Consider the following 25,019-nt stretch of genomic DNA (forward strand, 5'->3'; position numbering starts at 1 on the left):
ATAATGCTGCTGGAATTTCTTCCCCCTCATTCCTGTCTGCATTAGATAAGACAAGTGGAAGAGTCTTCTGAAGCACTGCCAGTATCAGTAGAATGTGTCACTGTTACAAAGCAGCACAGGGAGAAGTCCTCGGGCTAGGCTTCATGTGCCAGAGCTTTGCTTCATCTAAACCGCCTAGTGATAGAGCTGGTGGAGAGCTGGTCGAGGAAACGCAGGGAGGTAAATGCAAAATCGTGCACTTCAGATGAGCCAACCTCTCCATTCTATGTGAATTTAAATGCGCGCTAAAACATTCTGATTCCTTAAAAAGAAACGCCGTTAAAATCCAGTTTTTAGAACTTTAAATGGTGGCTGTCTGCCTATAAAAATCTTTTGTTTTCATGTGCTGTTCTTAGCTCTGCCAACGCAGTATGGATGCTTTAACCTGAAGGGTGAGGTTTCCTGTACCAAGGCTGCAGTAATAGCGTGTTACCCATAACAGACAATCAGAATGTATGCTTAAAATGTTATGTCAGGATAAAAATATAAAATCTGCTTTAAATGATGCATGCTCACCATCTGATATGCATATGCCTATTCTTGGTCAATGGCTCAGCAAGTAGTAAGAAAAGGATGAAGGGTGACAGCCCAGGAGATTTCACTTTCAATAAGAACTCAGCAATGGCAGCTCTCATGTTGCCATCCTGATAGGCTCCTTCTAATATTCTTGCTGCTTCGGACTGATGAAATGTGAAATGTGGATTGCTGAGAGTACCTGAACCTTACACATCAACACACCAGACAATCAGAAACATGATTATTACTATAGGTTACTGCATTTGTCAGACCATCATTGATCTTCACTTTTACTAAATCAGACTGTCAGACGCATTTCATAAAACACTGCAAGTATCAAAGTCAAGAAATGTAACCACCCAAACAACTAATTTGAATCCATCTCATTAGTTGAGTCAATTCTGATTAGCTGTTCTGGATTACTACACTGTGATCTTAGTGCTTTGTTCCTTCTACTGTTTATTGGTTAGGCTGTGAAAATCTTTATTTCACTTTAAGTATGCAATCTTATGCCAAAGGGCAGATAAAAATAACTCCCTGCTAATCTTTGTAACACATAGAGAAACATTAGATCAACAGCCAAAGTAAAACTCATCTTTAGTTAAGAAGGCAGCTGTGGATGAATAAAATGCTTTTTAGCATCTGCTTTTCAGTTCTAGGAACCTGGACTCATTTTATACCAGGTGGGTATATGCTTGAGCTTTTATGTTCACCCCATGGTTGCATTTGTTTACTCCTCATACTCTTCTTTTCCTTTGTAATCAGAAAATATAAAGTCATATAAATTGGCCTTATAAATTGGCTTTAGACTGAATGGCTATGGTATGGACAAGTGGTGGACAAGTCATTTGATCTGGATGACCTGTGCAGCCCTTTGATTACATCACCAGAGGGCTGCACATAGTATTCAATGGATAAAATCCAACAAGAAAATGCCAGGCACTGTGGAAATACTAGATGGTATAATCAGATACTGCAGACATCCTGTAAGTGTGGTTGAGGAATAAGAATATGCTGTAATAGAGAGGACAAAAAATGGCAACACCAACAGGTATATATAAAAGATTTACTTACACCAACATAACAAACCTACTATATTCACAAAGCAAAAAGAGAGCTATTTGCACTATAATATTTTGGTTTACATACACTTTAAAAGTCAACTTCAGGCAAAATAATTATATATATTGCAATATATTCCATAATGGTCGCAAAGGACATAAATCCACGTTGTGTGCCGGAATGCCTTTGCAAACATAGTCATTACTATAAAGTAGCAGTGGCATCATTATTGGTCTGCACATATCCTGTACAAAGAGCAGAAATGTTGGAGGGACCCACCCACTACAGTCTGCCTACAAAAAAACGAAATGAGGGGGCGTATACAAGACCAGTCTCCTTGCTCAAGGAGAGAGAGCAGCAGTGACCAGTCTTTATTGCAGCAGGCTCATGTACAGAGGCAGAGCTTCATACTACTTACTTCGCAGGAAGGAATACACAAAGCCAAGATTCAAGAATGAATACACATGGCTCTTGTATTTAGACAATATTTGCTTATCCCAGAGTTCAGCTTTAGAGATACCTTACAAGTAAAAAAAAGTTCCCATTTAACTCCTTCCCCGAACATTTCAAATTTCTGATTTTCTAACCAGTTAACGTTCTTTGTATTTATTTTGTTATTTTTTCTAGTGTCATATTAACAAAAATCTGCAAAATGGAAAAACAAGCCTTTATTTAGTTTTGAAATGACTTTGCAATGCTTTCTACCAAAATCATAAATTTAGTGCCACAAAAACAGGACATATTATAGACTAAAATTTATTTTATTTATCTGTAGTAACACTATAAAAAAAAACTAACACTGATCAAAGTATAAAAAAGTATTTTGTTCAGCTTAGTTACATATTTGGTCAATGGATTCCATATAAAATAAATCGTTTTTTGCCAGGACAATGTCAGAGAAAGAAAAAAATGTTTGCCCTCCCAAAATAATGATATATGTATTACTTTGCTTCGTTATCAGAAACTTATCACTGAATAAACAGGTACATAGCAGGATTGTAAAAATTAATCTGACCCATAAGGGTGGGAGCACTAAAGTGGTAAACCTAACAATGGTAAAAGAGGCCCTAAAGCCAAATATACAGCAAATACAAAACAAATTGTGACGTTTCAGTGTTCTGGGACGTTTTAGTAGTTGACAATTGCTTTATAATTTTAAATAAAGGTTTCGGTAATGAGCATTGTGCACTTTACCATATTATGGTAACTGAAGCACTTTAAATTGTAAATGGTCCTCCTGGGAAGTCCACAGATGTATTTTCTGGTCACAGCAGAGCTGCTTTAAAAGATTATAATGACTCTGTCAAGGTTGGGAAGTTGGAAGGTGCTCTGTGCTGGTGGATTCAAACTGGAGAACAAAACCACCTTAATGTGTAGAGGAGGAAGAATCAATACATCCCAATTAGAACATAGAAAGAACTCACTGAAAACAATTAACTTTTAAGCACAAAACAATTACTAGCACCGGATTTCCTTTCTTTAAATTTAGGATATGAACAAACAGATTTTTGGGATTATATTTGTACTGTCTGCCTTGGAAACAGAGAAATGTAAGAGGGCACCTGCTGGGATTTGTAATCGTTTTAGTGGTGTAACATTAACAATTTGTTGACAGCTGCCTTATTTTCAACACTTTAAAGTCAAAGTATTACTCAAAGAAGTCAACCAAAAAGTAATTCACATGATAGAGGACAAATGTAAATTCAAGTATAGTTAAAGTCCAGTTGAACTTTCAGTTAAAATCAGCTAAATACAAACCAAGTGCATGACAACATGTCTTTCATTTTCTTTAGAAAGCAGCCACAGTCAGAGTAGAAAAGCCTGTCTCCTACCTACTAGCATGCTGTAGAGATGAACCCTTGTTCTCTGTGTGGAAGCAGTGGTCTCTCTGCAGTGATCTGAAATGCTCCTTGTTGAGTCAAAGCTAGAGCCTCTCCAATCAGCAAAGCTTATGCTTCCACCACCTGGCATCCTTAGCATTGGGCACCCAGGGTAAACGACCTGTATCTCCTGCTGGGTGCCACCCCTGTTCCTGACACCATGATTGTCCCACAATAAGCATTTCACATCTCTCCCTGCCATGCTGCTTGCCCAGGGCAATGGAGCCAAGGAGAGCTAGGCTCCTCTTATGCTCCAACATTTCACATAACACAAGCCTTGAGGGAGACAGGGAGGAATTGCATCCGATGTTTGGGATAGTTTGTGTGTGGGGCCATTAGGCTTAGGGGGGAATATGTGTACTAGAAGGGGAGGGGCGGTTTGCTGGTGGAAATTAAGCTTTTTGTTGGGAGGGGGGATTTGGGGTTCACGAGAATATTGGCTTAAAGAGGGAATTTGTGCTTGGGTGGTGTGGGGGGCATTACATAGCCTTGACCCATGTATACTATGAGTTATGTACTCCTGAACCATGCACCCTGTGCATTTTATGCCCCTGACCCCTGCACTCTGTGTGTTACATAGCCCTGATCCCTGGACTCTGTATGTTTTCTACTCTGCACTCTGTTTGTTATGTAACTCTGTCCTCTGCACTCTGTCCATTACACAGTCCTAAACCCCTGTAGTTTGTACTGAGGATTATATGTGTCTATATAATAAACTTTGTCCTAAATGGGAGACACAAATGGGTCAATGACTGTCTGTACAATTGAAGACAAGACTTTACAGGTACACATATGGCATTGTAACTGCTCTACAGCATATTTTTAAACTAGAGACCTTTGATTCCAGCCTCTAAAATGTAAAAGACAGAAGACAGAACATTTAAGATTTATTGCACAATTTAAAGATGGGCAATTGGCAGAGTCCGAGGAATCATAAAAAAGATGAATTTGTATTACATTAATAAAATGCACAATTAAATGGACTCTCAGATGCATTTTCTGATTAATTGGATACAATTTAACAGATGAAGCTGATATCTTATTCATCTGAGAGAGGATTATGTAGCACAGCTGAATCATTCTTCTGTCAAAGGAAACCTGTGCTGCTAGATATATGGGGGCTGCCACTGCTTGCCTCTCTTTCTGAAAACACTAGTTGCCTGGCTTTCATGCTGATCTAACTCTAACTGCCATGAGTGGCAGTAGAGTTTTCCCTTCTTTCTGACCCCACTGCCTGTGTTCATTTCCACATCAGTGGATGTACTGAAGCCAGAGAAGTAGCTGTTGATGGACGTTTGGCGCTCTCACCCCCAAAAGATTCGCTGGAATAGATGGGTTCTTCTGTCGCACACCAGGATAACACACCTAACACATCTTATGGGGTTTTGTAAAAGCTCTTACTAAACAAATAATGTTCTGTCTTTAACCATTAAAGAAAATGAAGTACAATAGCAAAGATGAACAACATGCAATAAACTCTATGTTGCTATTCAGACACCCTTTCAGCTGAGGCTGTCTAAATAATGCAATACACAATGCTGAGCTATCTGAATAGACTCCCACTGACTCTGAATACCAGGTTAACAGTGACTCAGTCCCAAAAGTCCCCATTTCCCTATACTACTGGCTAGTAGCAATATTCTAGGCTAGCCAATGTTGGGGCCCATACTTGGTTACAGGTGCAATCAACTCCAATAATCGCAGGTGGCTGATGGCCTCTCACCAATCCTGCAGCTTGAGTGGCAGCTCCCACGTTGGTCAGCGAAAGGGGGCATCCCCACCTCTCCAGCCGTATTCCCTCAGTCTCAACAGCAGTCTGTACACAGAAATGGCAGATCTCTATCTTCAATAGCAGCTGTCCCCTCAGGATTCATGCAGCAGTGGAAGAAGGGCAGTATCCCGTCTAGTGTATCGGTCTCAAGATCTGCTCACGTGGTCATGTAGCCGTTTCTCTCTATGGAGGATCAATCAGTCCTGTACTGAGCTGAAATCAGGATTCACAAAGCAGGAGAAAAGGTGGTATCTTCCCCCTGTCTTGTGCCATTGTAAATGTCTAGCAGGATTCAGTATAGATCACCACAGGGTCTGTGTCTCTCCCTGGGGTGATAGGCAGGCAGCTTAGAGTGGTGTATCCTGTAGCTTCTAATGTCTCCCATGGTCTGAGTGCACTCTGCAGAGAGGGCTCAGTTCACTCCTTCTCCAGATCCCAAAGCCTCCTGGAGCTGTGGTTTAACCAGTGTGAGTGGACACAGTCTCTCCCTGCTGCTCTACTACCAATTCCAATTTGCATGTACCATTTATGGTAGTGCACCTCAACCCAATGCACTTTAGTGTTGCAATAAATGTCCGTTAGCAAGGTGCATTGAGGGGGTATTTAAAATGAATGGCTCTGCATTGCACCAGCACATGTTACTGCAACACGATTGTGTGAATGGGCTTTGAAAGTGTCTACTGAGTTAATTTCTTAAAGTATTTATGAAATGATTTCAGTCATACTGAAGGGTCCATGTTTAGGTTTTGCTTTAAAAGGAGCTGTGACTTCCCTAAGACTCCACTGGCTGTGTGCATTTTCCAGGTCAGAAACTACAGAAGGCAGAGGATCAGAATGCCAGCCAGGCAACTAACTGTTTACAGAGGGAGGTCAGCAATGCCCAACTCCATATTTCTGTTGTTTTCTTTTACAGTGTTCACTAAGCACATCTGTTGATGTATTTGTGGAGTAATTTTGCAGTGAGGTTCCAGTCAACCTGTCCAAGTTTAGGTTTTCTTAAAGAAAACCTAAACTTGGAGAGGTTGGACAGCCCAATTGAATCTCCACTTAAAATCAGTTATATACATTCCAAATGCATCAACACAAAATGTGTTCAAAGTCTCAATTTTTTTTTTCCAGTCAGTCTGAATAAAAAATCATGTGTCCTGCCAGCATGCTGCAGAGAAGGTCCTTTGCTCTCTGAGGAGAAGCAGTGGTCCTTCTTCAGAGGTCCGGCACTCCCCCTTGCTGAGTCAGAGCCAGGGCTCTCCAATCAGCAGGGAGCATGAGCATTGCTGAATGCAGAGCTATAAGTATGACTCAGTAAGGGGTGTGTTGGGCTTTTGCAGTGAGACCACTGCTTCCACACAGAAAGCAAGGGCCCCACTCTATCTGCAGGATTTTCTACTCAGGCTGCAGTTTCTTCAGAAAGAAAATGAACTGTAAAGCTTTGCACACCTTTTATTTTGATGCACCTGTAATGCTGTTATATCTGAACTGGGAGCCTCCACAGGGTTTCTGTTCTGATGATGCTTACGCACAGTGATGGTCCCAGGAGTAATGACAAGCACCAGAAGAATGCAGAGAGGCCCCTGAATCCTTATTACAGGTTCAGCCAATTAAAATCCTTAGTAATCACCTTGCCTACAGGCCGGCCTGAGCTGCACTTGCTGTAATTCTGCCAGAGTATTAAGTGGAAGTAACATTTCAGAAAACACTGTACGCAAAGCAACCAATTGGAAATTACTCTATTTCAGAGTGAGCATAGACAGGTAGTGATATATATAGAGAGAGTAACATCTAAGTAATTTGGAACAATTCATTGTACATAAACACTTTTACACTGAACTCCTGGGATAATTCCTTATGTATACCTACATTGGTCCAGCTGGACCCATTGTAAGTTTGCATATTTTATACCTGGTAGGGCCACAGTGATCCTGTAAAAAACGCTGTAGTTGCCAATGCTACTACAGTTTACAACAATTTTCCGGGCCCTTGTACTACCACTGCGCCAAGCAACTTCCCTCTGCTGTTAAAACAGTGAGGACGATTTATTAAAATGGAAGCAGACAGAATCTGGGGCAGTTGCCCATGGCAACCAATCATCTTCTCTGTTTCATTTGTAAAGCTTAACTGAACAAACTTAAAAGAGAAGCTGATTGTTGCCATGGGCAACTGCTCCAGATTCTATCTGCTCCAGTTTTTATGAATTCCCCCCAGTGGGTCGCTCGCACGGCAGCCATTCAGCGAATGCCTAGTATTCTTATCAATGAATACTAGGCGTTCCCTGATTGCATGAGGGGCAGTGCCGTGACATCATGATCCATGTATTTATGTCTTATTTAGGTTGATTTACACATTTTTTTTAATTAATTGTTATTCAGTGTGATAATTGTTACTATTATTATTATTATTGTTATTATATCTTTTGTTAAGCTGTGCAGCACATTTAAGATGACTGAATAGTGCACTGAATAGTTAACTAGTGGTACAGTGTTACTATATATATTTGTGATCTTCCTGTATATGTCCACTCTGCAATAAAGGGAAATTCAACTGTTCGTGTTTTGCTGAGATGTTACTTTTACTCAATACTCTAGCAGAATTACTAATATACTATTATGTGAGCTGCTTATTATTATTTGTTATCATAGACAGGCCTATGTCCACCCAATATGTAGTGTTCAAGTGGTGCTGCTAATGGGATCTCAGGAACAGACACAGGTTCAAAAGGAAGAGGAGAGAGGAAGAGAACCCATATGGTTTAGTGGTTTTGTATTAAATGTGGTCAAATGATGAAGATGAATTGATAGAACAATAGACTTACATCGGCCAGGTTGCTAGAGATCAAAAGAAAAAAAAATATGAGTGCAACCTGTGCAAAAAAAAAAAAAAAAGAATAAGACCATGTCTCCATGCTGGATGGTTACTCTCAATGCTCAACGGGTCCCAATCCATGTATCTGACACAACACTCCACTTTGTTTTCTTTTTTCAAAAAAACAAAGATATCTATTCCAAACTGGAGGCCAGGAAGACAACTTACCATTTCTTGTAGTCCACTTAATGGTGTTATATTCATCTCAGACGTGCTTATTAATGCTTCTTAGGGGGAGCTCGTAAGTGTACCGTGCCATTGAATTTAGAGCAGGAGTTGGCTGTTTCAGTCAGGCCATTAAAAAACATATTCTCATATATAGGTACTGTATAGTGGTTTACACTCAGCACTTTGCTCCTTGTACTGGATATGCCTTTTAAAGTGTCAATCATATGTGTACCTGTCAATCATATAACGTGCACACATTTTATAGCCAGGATTATAGTGTGACACTATAAGCACATTATTATTATAATACAGGATATATATAGCGCCAACAGTTTGTGCAGCACTTTACAATATAAGGAAGACATTACAATCACAATACAATTCAAGACCAGATGGTAAGGAGCTGCCCATGACGGCTTACAATCTAAAAGGGAGGGAGAAGTGATACGTGAGGAGGTAGCTGTGAGGGGATGAATTGTTTTAGAACGTGATGGTTCAGTGATTAGTTTGAGGTGGGATAGGCTTCCCTGAAGAGATGAGTCTTTACGGAACGCCTAAAGGCAGTCAAGGTGGGAGATAGACGGACAGGTTGGGGTAAAGAGTTCCAGATGATGGGAGAGACTCTAGAGAAGTCCTGGCAGAGAGGAAAGTGAATAACTCATCTAGTTTCCCACCATATATCACTGTCAGCTTTCTTGGATGAAGTACACATTCAGAAATGGGCTGGGAGGCATGACATTAACCAGAGAGAGAATTTATTCATAGCTAAGAAATAAGTATCACCCTTTTAACATGAAGAACCCGCATAGCATGGGGCAAACTGTTAGACCTAAGGATTGGGAGCACAGATATAGGTTTATTGAAATATACTGTTAATTATAAATGGTTGAAAAAGTTGTTTTTGCTGGAGTTGCCATTTAATATATTTTGGTAACGGTGCTTGAGAGTCTCAAAAATGTTCTTGCAGTTTAAGTGTATCTGTAGCCATTTTTGGACAAAAACTAAAAAAAAAGGTTGCCGTAGATACATTTGAATACTTAGATCTGAGCATCCTTAGTAAAAATGAGGCCATAACGATCCTATTTTGTAGAACTATTCAAGTGCCATTCTCCAACAAAAAAAGGAAATAAAACTGTCTCCAGTTAGCTAAGACAAAAGATGAAATCCCCTTTGTCCGCTTTTACCATTTTACTTTGCCAGCAGACAGACCTGTGGCAGCGAGGGAATCAGATTAAGTTTAAACTACAGCATTTTGCCAGGGTCAGATGTTGGTCAGTGGAGAAATACTTCATGATAAACAGATTGAGATTCCTATGCTCATAGTGGCAGTGTGACTTGTGTCCTTGTATCTCTAGAACAGGACTGTCAATCTCTCACAACACTCTGGCTTTGCCTGAGTAGATTAACCTTAGCAAGGACTACAGCCATATAAGCAATAAACAAAACACATATACACTACAAGATGAGACACAGATTATATAAAAGGACATTATTATACAGATAAGGAAAACTGAATTTAAAAAATATTTAAAGCACAAAATCCATGCTGCTATATGTATTTACGGTTAAACAATTCTGTATGCTCTGCTATATTTATCATACAAACCTAAATGCGCACATTTACCAGTTAGCACCCATATTTGGATCAAACTTTTGTCCCCACTCCAAGGCTGTTGTAAAAGAAGATTTAAACCACCCTTCTGTGTACATTAAAGCCCATCCCTGGGTAAAAAAACTCTCCTTACAGTGGGGCTCCCCCCTGCTCCCCCCCCCCCCCCCACTGCAAGAATGAACTGTTGTTTATGTCTAGGGGACCAGTTTAACTAACCTACCTGATCCCCACTCCCCCAGTCGATCAGTGCCCTCCTTATCTTCATTACACTGAGGCATATCTGTCCCTTGGCGTCCTCACGTGCAATGCAGAGCTATGGATCCTGCATTACATTTGATGACATCAGCAGGCCTCAGACCACCGGAGCCCAGGGGAGAGGAGGCTGCGGGTTCCAGTCTTGGAGCCAGCGGGAGCAGGGATCAGGTAAGTAACAGTGCTTTAAAATGGTCCCCGTGACATGGGATGAACAAAAATGAGCAGTTAACCCTTGCAGTGTGGAGGTAGACTCAAATAAGCTTTAATGCTACATTAGTGCCTTCTGAGTCACCCCATGAGCCCTGAATCCTTTTGTACTCTGATCTGCACATTTGACAATTTCCTTGCTGTTGGTCAGTAAATCCACCCATAAAAGTGGTGGGGGATAGTAGGAAAGTAAATAGATAAATAATGTGCCGAGCTAAAAAACAAAAAAATTGATAATCGTAGTGCCCATCCTCCAAATCCCAACCAGGTTGTTAAAGGTTCAACACCACCCTGGGTTAGTGAACACTGAACAGGGGCCCCTGATGAAGTCACGTGAGACGTAACGAATGTAGGGCGGGGCTTTCTGGCAGAGAAGAAAGCTGTGGGCGTGTGAACACTGTAGAGGAGTGGGAGTGTGCGAGCCAGGCTCTGTTCAGTGTATTATATTGGCTACCATTCAATCTTTCAACTTGTGACTAAAATTTTAAATAAAGATGTCACTATCTTTTATGGTATGCACTATGGTCTGTGCTTTCTTCCCTATATGACGCATGACCGGGGGAGATGCTATTTATAACATAGGAGGAACAGGAAGTGACAGCAAGTTATCCTGAAACATGGGAATCCCTCCCACAATCAAAGGGACTAGCATGGTGTTACCTAATTAGTGGGTCTAAGGCTAAGGTGATGTGATACCCAATGGGAGAGTGGTGACCACAGGGATCGTTGTTGGATTCAAATAGTAAAGTATGCCACAAGCACACCATGGTTCAATCTTCAAGCAGTGATCATTTTATTGATGCACTCACATCTTGTCACATTGCAACATTTTGGGGCCACTCAGGGTCCCTTCATCAGGCATGTCCCTTTCATGAAGAGAAATGTGCTGGAAAAAAAAGTATCATGACCCAGGTATCACCTATCTTCCAAAAAGCAAGTGAGGGTTAAATTAAAATTCATCCCTCTCCGATATACTGTATCAAGCAAATCAATCCAAAACACTTCTCTCGGCAACAGTTGTTTGTCCCTGTCCCCCCCTCTCAGGTGTGGATGGACATGGTCAATAACCATGCCCCACAATTCCCTGGTGTTTATTCTGATCAATCTCTTCACTCTTGGCAGATTTACTGATGGCAATGCGTATGTCGCTTAGTTGTTCGATTCGGACAATGCGGGAGCTCTGTGTGTTTTTTAAAGCACAGAGAAACTGACACTATTGATTTATAAACACTATTGACACTGTGATTAATGAACTGGATATCACATTATTGCATTACACATAATTATATTCTTAGTAATTCATTATTTGGACTATTTCTTGTATATTGTATGCACTGATTTGGATGCCTGACATGTTTTTGAGCACTGGATGGTGTATGTTGTTGTGAGCATATCAATGTTTAGTGGAGATTTTAGAACACTTGTATAAACATATATGTATACATTTAAATATATACACATATATACATAGATATATGGCATTTGGAGGATAGACAGTACGTCTATCTTTTTTTTTTTTTTAGCTCGGCACATTATTTATCTATTTATTCATTTATGTTTCTCTTATTTTTGAGGTGGACATCATAGTGCTTTGCAGTTTGGGTAATCAATCCTTGGCGTGGGATCCACTGTCTCTATAGTTTTTTTTTCCAAGGGCAGTAGGAAGGTGCCTCAGGTGATGGGCTAACTCCAATTTGCTAATTTGCAGGTTAGTGCCCCCATGATCCAGGGCACCTGGAGAAGTCTGGAGGACATCTACAAGGACATACAATGCTACAATCTGTTAGTACAATTATGGTACTAAAAGTAATAAACAGCTACACACCTAAGGATCACTTTTCAAAACCAACTTTATTCAGATAATGTTGGTTTTAAGCGATGATCCTTCAATCTGCGGCTACTTGTTTAATACAAATGTTTATAGCAGAGCGCAACAGCTGAACTCCGGGACTGAGCCGTGTTTCCCCTGCCTTTGTATAGTACTGAAAGGTTTACTTTTTTGTTTAGACCTGCCGCTCTGGTACAAAAGAAGACAGTTGTAAACAAACTAGATAGCAGAGACTAGAGATAATGCCTATTTTTGTGTCAGTCACTTCTACTGCTTTGCTGTTACAGAAGTCACTGCAGGCATTAAACATGAAATGACAAGTTACAATAGGGTTCAGAGGTAACTGAGCTTGAGGCCATTATTAATTTTCCTAAGTGGGAAACTCTGGGTATTTTTTGGACAATGGAGTCCTTCTATGCTTATTCCTTCCTGTAAAATGTGGAAAGTGTTAAGGTCACTATATGCAAATCCTTAACTATCGCCACCTCCCACACGTTCTAGCTGCCATTCCTCATCACTACATAAAAAGGAAGCTGTGGTAGGTACAAGGGAGGACTGTTTGGCTGGTGGCCCTGAATAGAGAGAGATACATCATCCCATGATTAAAGCGGGACCTGCTGTAAATATGGCTATCTGCTTCCAGCACCACATTCCTTGTCATGTGTCATAAGATGTCATGTGACCGAATGACAAGAGCTGCAACAAAATCTGATGCTGGAAAATATAAAAAAGTGTGTTGTAATAATCCATGTCCTTTAGGAACACTCACCTTTCACCATGCCTGCCAATCACAATGGCACGCTTTGCATGGTACACTTTCTTTAGACCACATACATTTGTTTCTGCCATGCAAAGGTTAGTAGCTTCACAGCTTCTCTACAAAATAATGTTAGTAGCTCAGCAGCTTTTCTACCAAGAAAATGTTAGTAGCTTAGCATCTTCTCTACTAATGATATGTTAGTAGCGTAGCAGCTTCTCTACCAAGAAATTGTTAGTAGCGTAGCAGCATCTCTACCAAGAAATTGTTAGTAGCGTAGCAGCTTCTCTACCAAGAATATGTTAGCAGCTTATTTATTTATTACAGGTATTTATATAGCGCCGACAATTCTTAGCAACTTCTGTACCAAGAAAACGTTAGTAGCTTAGCAGCTTCTCTACCAAGAAAATTTTAGTAGCTTAGCAACTTCTCTACCAACTTAATGTTAGTAGCTTAGCAGCTTCTCTACCAAGAAAATGCTAGTAGCTTAGCAACTTCTCTACCAAGAAAATGCTAGTAGCTAACTAGTTTCTGTACAATGAAAATGTTAGTAGCTTAGTAGCTTCTCTGCCATGAAAATGTTATTAGCTTAGTAGCTTCTCTACTATGAAAATGTTAGTAGCTTAGTAGTTTCTGCACAATTAAAATGTTAGTAGCTTAATAGCTTCTGTACCATGAAAATATTAGTAGCTTAGTAGCTTCTGTACAATGACAATGTTAGTATCGTATTATCAGAGAATGCTAGTAGCTTAGCAGCTTCTCTACCAAGAAAATGTTAGTATTATTATTATACAGGATTTATATAGCGCCAAAAGTTTGCACAGCGCTTTGCAATATAAGGAAGGTATCATAGTTGCAATACAATTTTAAAAAAATGGTTCGGAGGGCCATGCCCGTGAGAGCTTACAATCTAAAAGAGCTTAGTGGCTTCTCTACCATGAAAATGTTAGTAATTTAGTAGATTGTGTGCCATGAAAATGTTAGTAGATAAGTAGTTTCTGTAGAATGAAAAATGTTAGTAGCATAGCTTCTGTACCATGAAAATGTTAGTAGCTTCTGAACCATGGAAATGTTAGTAATTTAGTAGAGTGTGTGCCATGAAAATGTTAGTAGATAAGAAGTTTCTGTAGAATGAAAAATTTTAGTAGCATAGCTTCTGTACCTTGAAAATGTTAGTAGCTTCTGTACCATGAAAATGTTAGTAGCTTCTGTACAATGACAATGTTAGTATCAGTATTATCATTACTATTATTATTATACAGGATTTATATAGCGCCAACAGTTTGCGCAGCGCTTTACAATATAAGGAAGACATTACAGTTACAATACAATTCAAAACAAGATGGTTAGGAGGGCCTTTTCCGTGAGAACTTACAATCTAAAAGGGCTTAGTGGCTTTTCTACCATGAAAATGTTACTAGCTTTGGTAGCTTCTCTACTATGAAGATGTTAGTAGCTTCTCTATTATGAAGATGTTAGTAGCTTCTCTATTATGAAGATGTTAGTAGCTTAGTAGCTTCTCTACCAAGAAAGTGTTAGTAGCCCAGTAGTTTCTGTATAATGAAAATATTAGTAGCTTAGTAGCTTGTCTGCCATTAAAATGTTAGTAGCTTAGTAGCTTCTGTACCATACAAATTTTAGTAGCTTCTGTACCGGGTAAATATTAGTAGCTTAGTAGCTTTTCTCCATAGTAGGTCTGGCCAAAGGTTCCCAGGTTCTCCCCTGGGTAAGTAAATGGCTGCATTGTTGCTATGGAGGTAAGGATGTGGAGGGAAGATGATTTTCTGCTCAGCAGGTAAAGCCCTATAAGGAAGGAGAACAACTAACACGGGCCATGGGCATCTCACATAAAGGAATAAACATGTTGCAAGTCAGATCCACAGGGAACTTTTATTAATTATTTTATATATACATATATTCATAAAAACCATTAAATAATATTTATATAAACAAAGATAGGGAAAGTGGAGAGGGCAGTTGTACTGGAAGCAAGGTGCACCTGATTCAGAGGGATGTATAAAGTTTATGGAAGTGATGTAAAAGTTCTGGGAAGGGGAGAGGTCAGGAAAATGGAAATAAAAAAGGAAATAGAAAAGGAAGGAGAGTAAAATACTGTCAGGTAAGTCTAAAGTGCATTTAGCTGATGTGCTGGTCTCTTGGCTAATATAATATTCTGCTATGTAATATACAGTAATTGTCTGTTATGATGTAGAATGCTTTTTATGGGTCATATAATTAGATCTTCTGGTATGATAAATAGTATACTGTTGTGATGTAACCTAATGTACACTTGCATCTTGATGTACTATCCCTTGGTGATACAATTTGCCATTACACTGTGATAACTTGTTGCTGCAATGTCGTATATAGTTTTATGGAAGTGTTATATAATGTCCTGCTGCAACATGATATAATTCTAGGAAAGCATGATAAAATGTACTGCTGCGGTGTGATATAATTATGATATAATTATATGTGATTATGTGATATAATTATGTGGACGTGGTATACACTGAGTGGCCAGATTATTATGACCACCCCATCAGTACTTCGTTGGGCCACGAGATAACTCCACGAGATGTTGAAAGGTGATGCGAGGAATCTGACACTGCACTGTTGTCCTTCTGTTCTCTTGTACCAGTCTTGCCACTCTCCGTTCTGCCCTAACATTGATTAGTCGCTGACGGCCACAATTTGCACATTCAGACCCAGATTTTCGTCTGACAGTCCAGTCTTTAAACACTTTAACAATGAGCCCCTCTTGAACATTTAACGAATTCTGCTGATACTCGCTACATGGCTCGCGCCAACAATCATCCCACGTTCAAAGGCTGTTAAATCGCACTGTTTACCCATCACGTCAGAAAAAAATCACTTCTAGTGTTGTGGTAAACAACCTGCTTCCCTATTTATAATGGTCTGGCCCTCTAGCAACTTCAGCGCGAAATTATAGCTAATTATAGCTAATTTGCCTACAAACGTCAGGTGGTCATAATAAACTGGCCACTCAGTGTATATTGTACTGCTGCAATGTGATATATTTATGTAGAAGTGTTCTGTATTGTGTAGCTGCAGCATGATATAATTAGGAAAACGTGATAAAATGTACTTCTGTACTGGAATTGTTATATAGTGTGCTGCTGCAGCGTGATATACTATAATCCTTTAATCCTCTGGTTGTGTGATAAAATGTACTGCTGCATTGTGATATTAGTCTGTGGAAGTGTTATATAATGTACTGCCGCAGCATTCTATCATTTTATGACAGGGTCATTTTATATGTTAGAGCAGTATGTTCTGTTTAGGTTTCATATGCTTGTGCTGGCTAATATTATGCTGTTGCTGTTTTGTATGATAACAGCTTTTACATAGCACTACTTCTTAGCCAGTAATGCACCTCACTCCAGGTGATACTTCATCAGGGTTATATAGGATACATCTACTGCTTACAGTAGATGTAGATATTTGGAAATATAATGCAATGTTTGAAAACACTTTATACAACATCGGGTGTAACTGAAAATGAATGTACTCACATTACAGGGTATTTAAAATTAGATGATCTACACAAGCGACACTCAATTAAATATTGGCTTTAATGATTTAGAAAATATTGCAGACATCAGCCCGTAGTATATAAATTCTAAAAATCCTGAAAGGTCAGGGACCAATTAACAACGCCCCTTAAAGAACGACAGATATATTTACTGCAGTGTGCTATGGGTGCTACCAGTATTCCTACTGCACCATGGCAGGGCCGGTGCTAGGATTCTTGCCTACACAGGCAAGGTGCATTTTTTGAACAGGAACACTCAGTATAGAGGATTCCTGATCATTTATAACAAGGGATGCAGAAAAAGAGATTGTTCTCAATCTCTTTTTCTATTTTAAAAGGGAAATATCAGGGGTCTGTTTAGACCCCTAATTTTTCCCCAAAGCCCCTTAAAGTAAAGTAAAAAATTAAAATATTTAATAAAAAATAAATAAATGCAAATAAAATGTAAAAAAATAAATAAAAGTTTATAAAAAATCAATAAAAATAAAATATTTGAAAGAAATGTTAAAATGTTCATTTCGGTGCACCTCTAATTGTAACTATTGGAATTGCAGTTTGAGAAATACTGCTCTAATCTAAACCAGATGACTCAGGATCCTGTGTGTAAAAGGTTGAATTTGATATGTCATTTGTCTTATGGCATCTTAAATAACTGTGTTCTGTAATGTAATAACATGTATTTCATACTTCCACTCTCCTCTTCTGTAATGTAGATAAAAATAGTTTCTAGGTCACGTCAATGAGTAGCAATGGCAAGTTAATATGCTTTATTCAAAACAATAATATCATCCATCGTGGATCATTTTCTCTTGAGGGAACCTTATAAGACAACACACACATTCTACAATGTGGAGGAAAGCTGTTTTTTCTCTTGGGCTGGATGACTGCATGCTGTACTTACCATAAGAGAGATGGATGGTCGGTGCATGCAGACAACATGAGCTATAGATCAATCATAATCTCTCTAAAAATGTTTCACTCATAATGGACAATTTATCAATCTTTGCTGCCTGAAAGTGTGGAGTAGGCATAATACAGGAATGAGTGCAGCACTATTCAGAAAACAGTCTAAGGATCTTAAAGGTATATTCCAGTTAAACTCAAAAATGTATTAAATACGTAGAGAGAATGTAGCCAACCTGCTATATTCTATCTAAACCTGCTAATATTTAAACCTGCTATCTAAATATTCTGTTTGTCTTTTGCTAAAAAAAAAAGCTGGTGACAGGTCTAAAGTGCAATCTAGAAGATATGTTGTCCGCAGACCATTCTGCTTCGAAATATCATCTTTATTAATTTTCCTTTAGCATGGCATGTGAATGCAACATTTCGGAGCCTCACAGGACCCCTTTGTCAGGCAAAGTGACCAAGGGATCCTATGAGGCTCCTAAACATTGCATTCCCATGTCATGCTAAAGGAATACGAAAAAAGATGATATTCCGAAGCAGAATGGTGTGCGGACAACATATCTTCTAGATTGTATACTGTGGAGCCACCAGTTGTTCCAGCACCCATTGGATTCTGGGATATAACGGTACGGTGTGCAGAGGGAATATTACTAAATAAATGGTATAAAGTGCAGGTGCCCAGAGATACCTTTCACTGCTGAAGCTTGCCCACGACACTCGACTCTCACATATTCCTGTTGACCAGTTGCACTACCTAGAAGTGTCAGCACATGGAGCAATCAAAAAGTCTAGGCATTTGGGCAAAGCAAGGGCACTGAAAACTCTAGGTGTATGCACTTCATACCTGTCACCAGCTTTTTCAGTGCAGTTGATATGAAAGTGTTACTTTAAGTATGCCAGGGCACTATCTGTGTTAAATTATCTTCTTTTATAAAGTGCAGGTATAACATGACAGAACGTTTCTGCTTCTATATGCTGTGATCATCATTTTGGAGAGACCAGTGTCTAGGTTAGATACTGGATCTCTCTGAGACTGGTTATGGAGTGAGTATCCACAGCAGAAACCCTGGTGGCCTGTGCAGACATTAAAGTGGCACTGTTAGCAGATGTTGCTGAAACATACATGTGCCTTCCAGAACTGTATTTAGATATCCTGATGCACTAGTCACCTCTGATAATGTAATTTTGTACAAGCTCCTTCACTTGTATCATGCAAAACTAAGGCATGTACTATTGGCAGAAGCATGCCGTCTGCTAATAATATCAGCTATTTAATTAACTGGAAAAAAAAGACGTATGCGACCCGACCGCATGCAGTGGACTCCCGGCCCATAATGAAGCATCTGACAGATGCTGGCAAAATAAAAACAATTGGGCAGAGATAGCGGTGACAGCTAGTTCTGCCCAACTGTTTCCTATTGGCCGGCACCTACCAGAGTCTTCTAGCAGGTCCCGGCCTCTGACCAAGAGTACAGATTAAAGTGACATTAATGTCTCTTTTTTACATATATCTACTGCTAGCAAGCAGTAGATATATGCAAAAACATTAAAAAAAAAACCCATTACCAAATAGGTAAAAACTTACCTCCGTCTCCGACGCTCGCTCCCGGCTGTAGAACTGTAGCTTCTGGAGCAGAGGTGCAGGAGGATGTGTGCATGCGCAGTGGAGATCACCGGTGGGGAGAGGAGGTGAGCTACAGTGAAAGGGAATGCATGCAGCCATGAGCTTGCACATCGGACAGACTCCATGGGACAGGAAGAAACAGTAGTCTGAGCTGGATCAGGGCCCAGAACCAGCTCTGGAGGGACTGCTGAAAACTACAGTAAAGAAGATGATCGGATCATGAGGCATCACCTAAGGCAGCGGTTCTCAACGTGGGGGTCGCGACCCCGTGGGGGGTCGAATGACTATCTGCCTGGGGTCGCCTCGCGGCCCCGGGAAAGGTCTGCTCCGCGTTTTTTCTTCTGACATCGGAGCATCGTAACTCAGACATCGTAAATCGGAGAAAAAAAACAAAACTTTCTCCCGGGCAGGTTCGCTATGCTCGATCGAGCATTGAGCATAGCAAACCTTTCTCTGCTTTTTTTTTTTCTGACATCGGGCCGCAATATATATCTATATCTATCTATATCTATATCTAGATATAGATAGATATAGATATATATGTGTATGTATATATATGTATATACTGTATATATATATACATACATACATGTAGCAGGATGTAATTAACAGATCCTATTTGTTTTTTTTAGCTTTTTTTGCTTTCTATGTACAGTTACACACATATTTCTTAACAGAATTATTACACAGAAGACAGTTACTGCTTTGTGTTCATTGACCCAAATAACAAATATACAGTACAGTCAGCTGCAATAGAAAAAAGATTTAACAATGTAATAAATAATGATTTGAATATTGCAAGAAGGATCGTTATTGTCACTACAGAATATACTGTCTCAGCTTGTATTATATTGTATTGCTATGCAATATGTTATATTGTCACATAATCCATGTTTCGGGCCATGAACCACGCAATGGTCACTCTGTAAAAGTTGCAATCATCTGTAGTCCACAGCTCTGGTGATATATGTTGCCCATTAAATTCGTAAGCAGCTAATTCTTAATGAGACTGTTAGGTTAATTTGGGTGGAGAAAAAGTACAGCTTCAGGCATCTCCTGGATACATATCATTCATGCAGAAAAACCATGACCATGTGAAAAATGCTTACACAAAAAAGGGGTCAACTGTTATGAATAACCTTTGTTATCCACATTCACTATATTAATAAAGACAGATTAGGTACGCTATACAGTAAAATTGTCCTCCTGCAGCCTTACTATGGGCAAAACCAAAAGCAATCAATCTTAAAACATCTCTTATTATCTCTGTATTTCAGGTGAAAATAGTTAGATAACTTCACATTGAGGGGCATGTGAATAGAGAAGAGTGAACAGAAAAAATCCACTCTGATGGCAATTTGGTGAAGAGAAGAATAATGTTCATTCTTTTGGGGGAATATTTACAATTACTCTAGTGAAACTCACTTGTGTTATGTTCTGTCCCAGCAAGAATGCTTTATAAGGTATGTGACATCACAGTGGGTGAGGATTCCCCACAGTGTAAAGAAATACAATATCCATAACCTAATAAGCAACCAGAAAAGATAGTTCTGAAGTGATCAAGGGTGCTGAAACAAACAAACCATCTATATAGATTGTGAAACACTGGCTGGCAGGATTGTGGACAGTGTATATGTTTCACACCTACACACATTGAAGATGCTCTGGAGTGTATGACTGATGTGGAGAAAAAAAACTTTTTGCTTTTTCAGAATCCTATTATGTCTTGTTCTGGGTGCTGGAACTTGGAGGCTTTGTAGAGCTTTTGTTAGAATAAAGCCTTGCTAGGTCAGCATCGTACCTAGGAGCCATTATCAGTCCCAGGTGCCTTTATATATGCAAGTTGATGGATGCGCAGGGTTCTCTCTCTTGCTTGCTCTGCAGTGAGAGACTGCTGCTGGGTGAAAAGGCTGCATGCTGACAAAACAATAAAAAAGGTACATGTGCTGCCTGTTTTTTTTTTTGGTGCAAACTCTTTGACAATAAACTCCTAAAGTTTCAACAAAATCTATCTACAAAGCAGATTTTGCCTGTTTATTTGCAACAAACAATTGTCAGAACATGGCATATATTATAGGTAAAACTTTAAAACATAACATTGTAAAAGTCAAAAGATCTACACCAATTTCAAAAAGTGACACATATAGAGTATGTCATCTCTACTCTGGGACCCTGTTTATGTGTCATTGCTAAAACAAAGAAGAAGGTGTTCAGCTTCATGGTGTGCTGTTCCTAAAGAGCTGGGCCGTGATGGCAATGAACCTTTACATTTAATGCATTTGATGGAACAAAACAACAATTATATTGGTTGGCCTTAACATCACTCAAAGAATACATCAATACACTCAAAACCCTTGAAAACACAATCACACTATAATAACTTACTAAACAAATTTCAGCAATAAAATGCTATAAGCCATCTCTCCAAAAGCTCCAAATCCTAGCTTATTCTAATGTGTACATATTAATGTTGCTTAGCAATACAAATAGATGACACACCCCATCTAGGCCTTCTGTGCCTTTTTTACTGGCTAGTGAAAATGCCCATCAGGGTGATAAGCCAATAGCGCTGGAGGGGACAGGAGGATGGGTCAGCAATGGACCCTAAGAAAAAGTGTCGAAAATTGCATATTAGGGCTCCTTGGCCCTGAGGGCACGGTGCTAGAGATGCCAGCTAAATGAGCAGGTATCACGACTTGTCTGTATTTTTATTACTAATACCAGTCTAGTAATGTATTGATATTCACAGGTATACTGTAATGTAACACTTGGTCTAATATTTGATCTAGCGCAGGGGCAGCACGGAGGCACAAAACATGTTATAAAAAAATTTAAATTGCAACTTTTTAACACATACTGAAAGCCGTAACAGTTACCACAGCTATGGCTGGTCTATTGCTATTTCTTCTTCACCTCCTATAATGTTTTTAAGACTCATTTTAGTTTAAAAGGCACATCCAAGTTATATGTAAATAGGCACAGACTGGAAATCTGCCATCTTTTCTAGAAAGTCTGAGAATATCAATGAAATGGTGTGAGATTTTATGGCTGCTCAGCCCTGTTTCAATAAACAGAAGAATTTACTGGCCTGTATATCACAACTTCACTGTCAAAAATTTAGGGCAGCCAGCAAAAACAATATGAATGTTATTACCTCCCTCATAAAAGCCAGCTATAGAAATGGTTTTCAACCAGTGGTTCCTATACTCCACAGAGCACTTCTTACAGTTAAAGCAGAACTATGGTCTTCTATTACAAAATAGCATCTGCACTTTCAGTTTTCCATTAGTCCCCCTGCAAAGTTCCACAAATACCTCTTGAACCTGCCAGCGAAGGCCGCTTAATGCAGCTTCCTGTGAAAGGGCAATAATGCTGTTGCACTGCTGCTGAATTCAGAGCAGCATTTTTGTCAACCTCAAGTGCCTGATTGGGCTATAGTGTGAGGAGAAATTGTTGTAGGGGCCCATCAGCAGTGTCACTGCTAATTTACTGTAGCTTGTCAGTAAGCAGCTAGACACACCCAGTCCTGCCCAGTGCTGTCTAGATTGACAGAACTGCTTCTGCTGCTGAAACCCTCTCAATGTGAGCTGCAGTGTCTGGGAAGGGGAATGTGTGAGACACAACTGAAAGAGGATTTGACTCACACAGGGGAGGTGAAGAAAGTTTGTTTTAATTTATGAGGTTTGTGCATCACATAGTTACTGGTTTGGGACCTGTTTTGGCTGTAACACAGGAGCCTTTAGATGAACTTTAATAGAGACATTTTGGTTATAGAAGGGTATATCCGTAAAGCTTAGAATCAGCAGGCTACACTGCATATGCCAAAATAGATCGGTAGTCTTTAGCTACAAATATTGCTAATTTTATCTTCAGTCTGACTCTGCACGTATGCCTGTAGAATAAAAGCTGGTAATGGAATACATAGAAGAGACTCTGTTAAATATTTATTTCCTACGCTTTTAAGGCATTTGTTCCATTTCTACCCTGATACTTTTTAAATTGCGTAATAAAGCACTGTAAGTTAATTTCCTTGGTTCCTGTTTGTGTCTGAGTCATAACCTCATACCTCTGACTGATGGAAGTCTGCCTATTGAATTCTGTAGATGACAAAAAAAAATACTTTGAGTCATCTCTTGCCCATTTCATGTCTGTGACCTTAGCTGAAAGAAACACTGTAACAGGGCATAGGTGATGCTACTGATGACTATCAAATAGACAATAAGCGAGTAATAGGAGTATAACAGTCAAGCGTTTATATGCAAGTGTTCTATTATCTGTACCAATGCAGAGATCCTGAAATGATATCTGTGCAGTTGATGATAACCTGTTGTCTCTTGTTATCATCCAGTTTGACTATACAATAGACATAAGATTATTGTTGGCTGATGACAATCACGTTGGGAAATAATTGTATTCTATGGGCAATGTGGTACTTCTGCAGACACCCCCTGGGGAACCACTCTCAACAAAAATATCAATTATTCTACATAGATTTTCAGAGATGGGATCAGACACAATGAAGGGAATTTATCAAAACTGGAGCAGACAAAATCTGGAGCAGCATATTTGTGTTTGGATTTGGATACATAACTTGTATTTTGCTTTACTATCCCTACGCACACACACATGCATACACACACAGCTGCTGCTGCTAATATTTACATTGTTACAAAAACTGCACTGAACCATGCATGCACGGTTACTTACAAATACACACTTGACCAAGAGAGGGCACCCTTGAACTCTTTTATCTTTGTATTTGCCATAACAACACATAGTAAGACATTTTATTGTGTGAGAATATTTTGCTGAATAGTAGCTTTTAACATAGAACATATATTACAGAGGTATACCTATAGAATGGTTGATATATGTTTATAACATTAAAGTAGCATAATAAGTGAATTTACATATAATAACATTAACACTGACTTTTTTTAATAGTAATTAGTGGTGAAATAAACAGACTGGCATCCAATCCAGATAACACATACTCTAGCTACTCAGTTGCACTGGGATCTTTATAACGAAGGTCAGAAGTTCAAGTAATATGTGGCTACCAACTCTAATTGCAAGAGCAATCTTCCATAGTTTTGGCTCCAGCGTCAGTTCTGGAGAGACTAATATTGTTTCCTTTTGAAGCAAACTTTAAGTAATAATAAAAATAGTAAAGTGTCCCTGGTGACTGGTAAATAATAACAGGCACCTCCATTTTCTCTATAGAGCACTCCAAAAGCCCCGCATCCCAAGGAGCTCTAGTATACTAATATTGGCCACCCACCCATCTCCTGTGTCTCACTATTGACCCATTACTTTTATGGATTGCCCTAATGGGTAATAGTGAGATGTCGGGGGAAGAGGGAGGAGGTCAGGCTCTTGACCATGTGCGCTTGTAAAACAAATTGCATATTAGAGTGCCCCTGATTTTAAGGCTTCCAGGGTGTGCAATAGGAAAAATTTACTGATTTTCAGGCCCGTGGAGGTTCCTGCTTTTACATACCAGTGGCTCTTTCCTACATCCACTTTTAATTTATTTTTGCTTTAAAAAGGCAGGATGGGTATCAGCGTATTGTGCATAACACTAATTAATAATTTACCTGCAGCTTAGCCAACAATAACTTTAAATGTAATAATCCACAACAGTATAGTTTCTAATCATTCAACATCATTCATAGAAGTACAAAATCTGCTAAACTGTCAACTTATTTTAACAACATGTTGCTTGTAAACCCAAGTCTTGGTGTAAAGCAATGTCATATCTATTGTGGAGAAGCACAGTACTCCACAGTCACATTTTGGTCTTTCCAATTTAAGAGATAAGGATACGATTGTATGAGAATTTATGCAGATTTGTCTCTCTGAACCATTGCAAACTAATTTGATAAAACTAATGGAAATATCCTACGTGTGAGTCCTCTATATATGTAGGGGGTCACACCCTCCAGGACCCACTATGTACTGTCTCATGACAAGACA

At 39.3% G+C, this 25,019-nt stretch overlaps 1 protein-coding gene across 1 annotated transcript in view; it reads right to left on the minus strand.

Annotated features, from left to right (window-relative positions):
* The window catches only part of KCNK12 (potassium two pore domain channel subfamily K member 12), a 78,546-nt gene that overhangs the window by 52,915 nt on the left and 612 nt on the right, over positions 1-25,019 (minus strand). The gene's annotated exons all lie outside the window — the stretch shown is intronic.

This window comes from Nanorana parkeri, unplaced genomic scaffold, assembly GCF_000935625.1.
Source record: "Nanorana parkeri isolate BGI_ZX_2015 unplaced genomic scaffold, ASM93562v1 scaffold271, whole genome shotgun sequence".
Classification (NCBI taxonomy): domain Eukaryota; kingdom Metazoa; phylum Chordata; class Amphibia; order Anura; family Dicroglossidae; genus Nanorana; species Nanorana parkeri.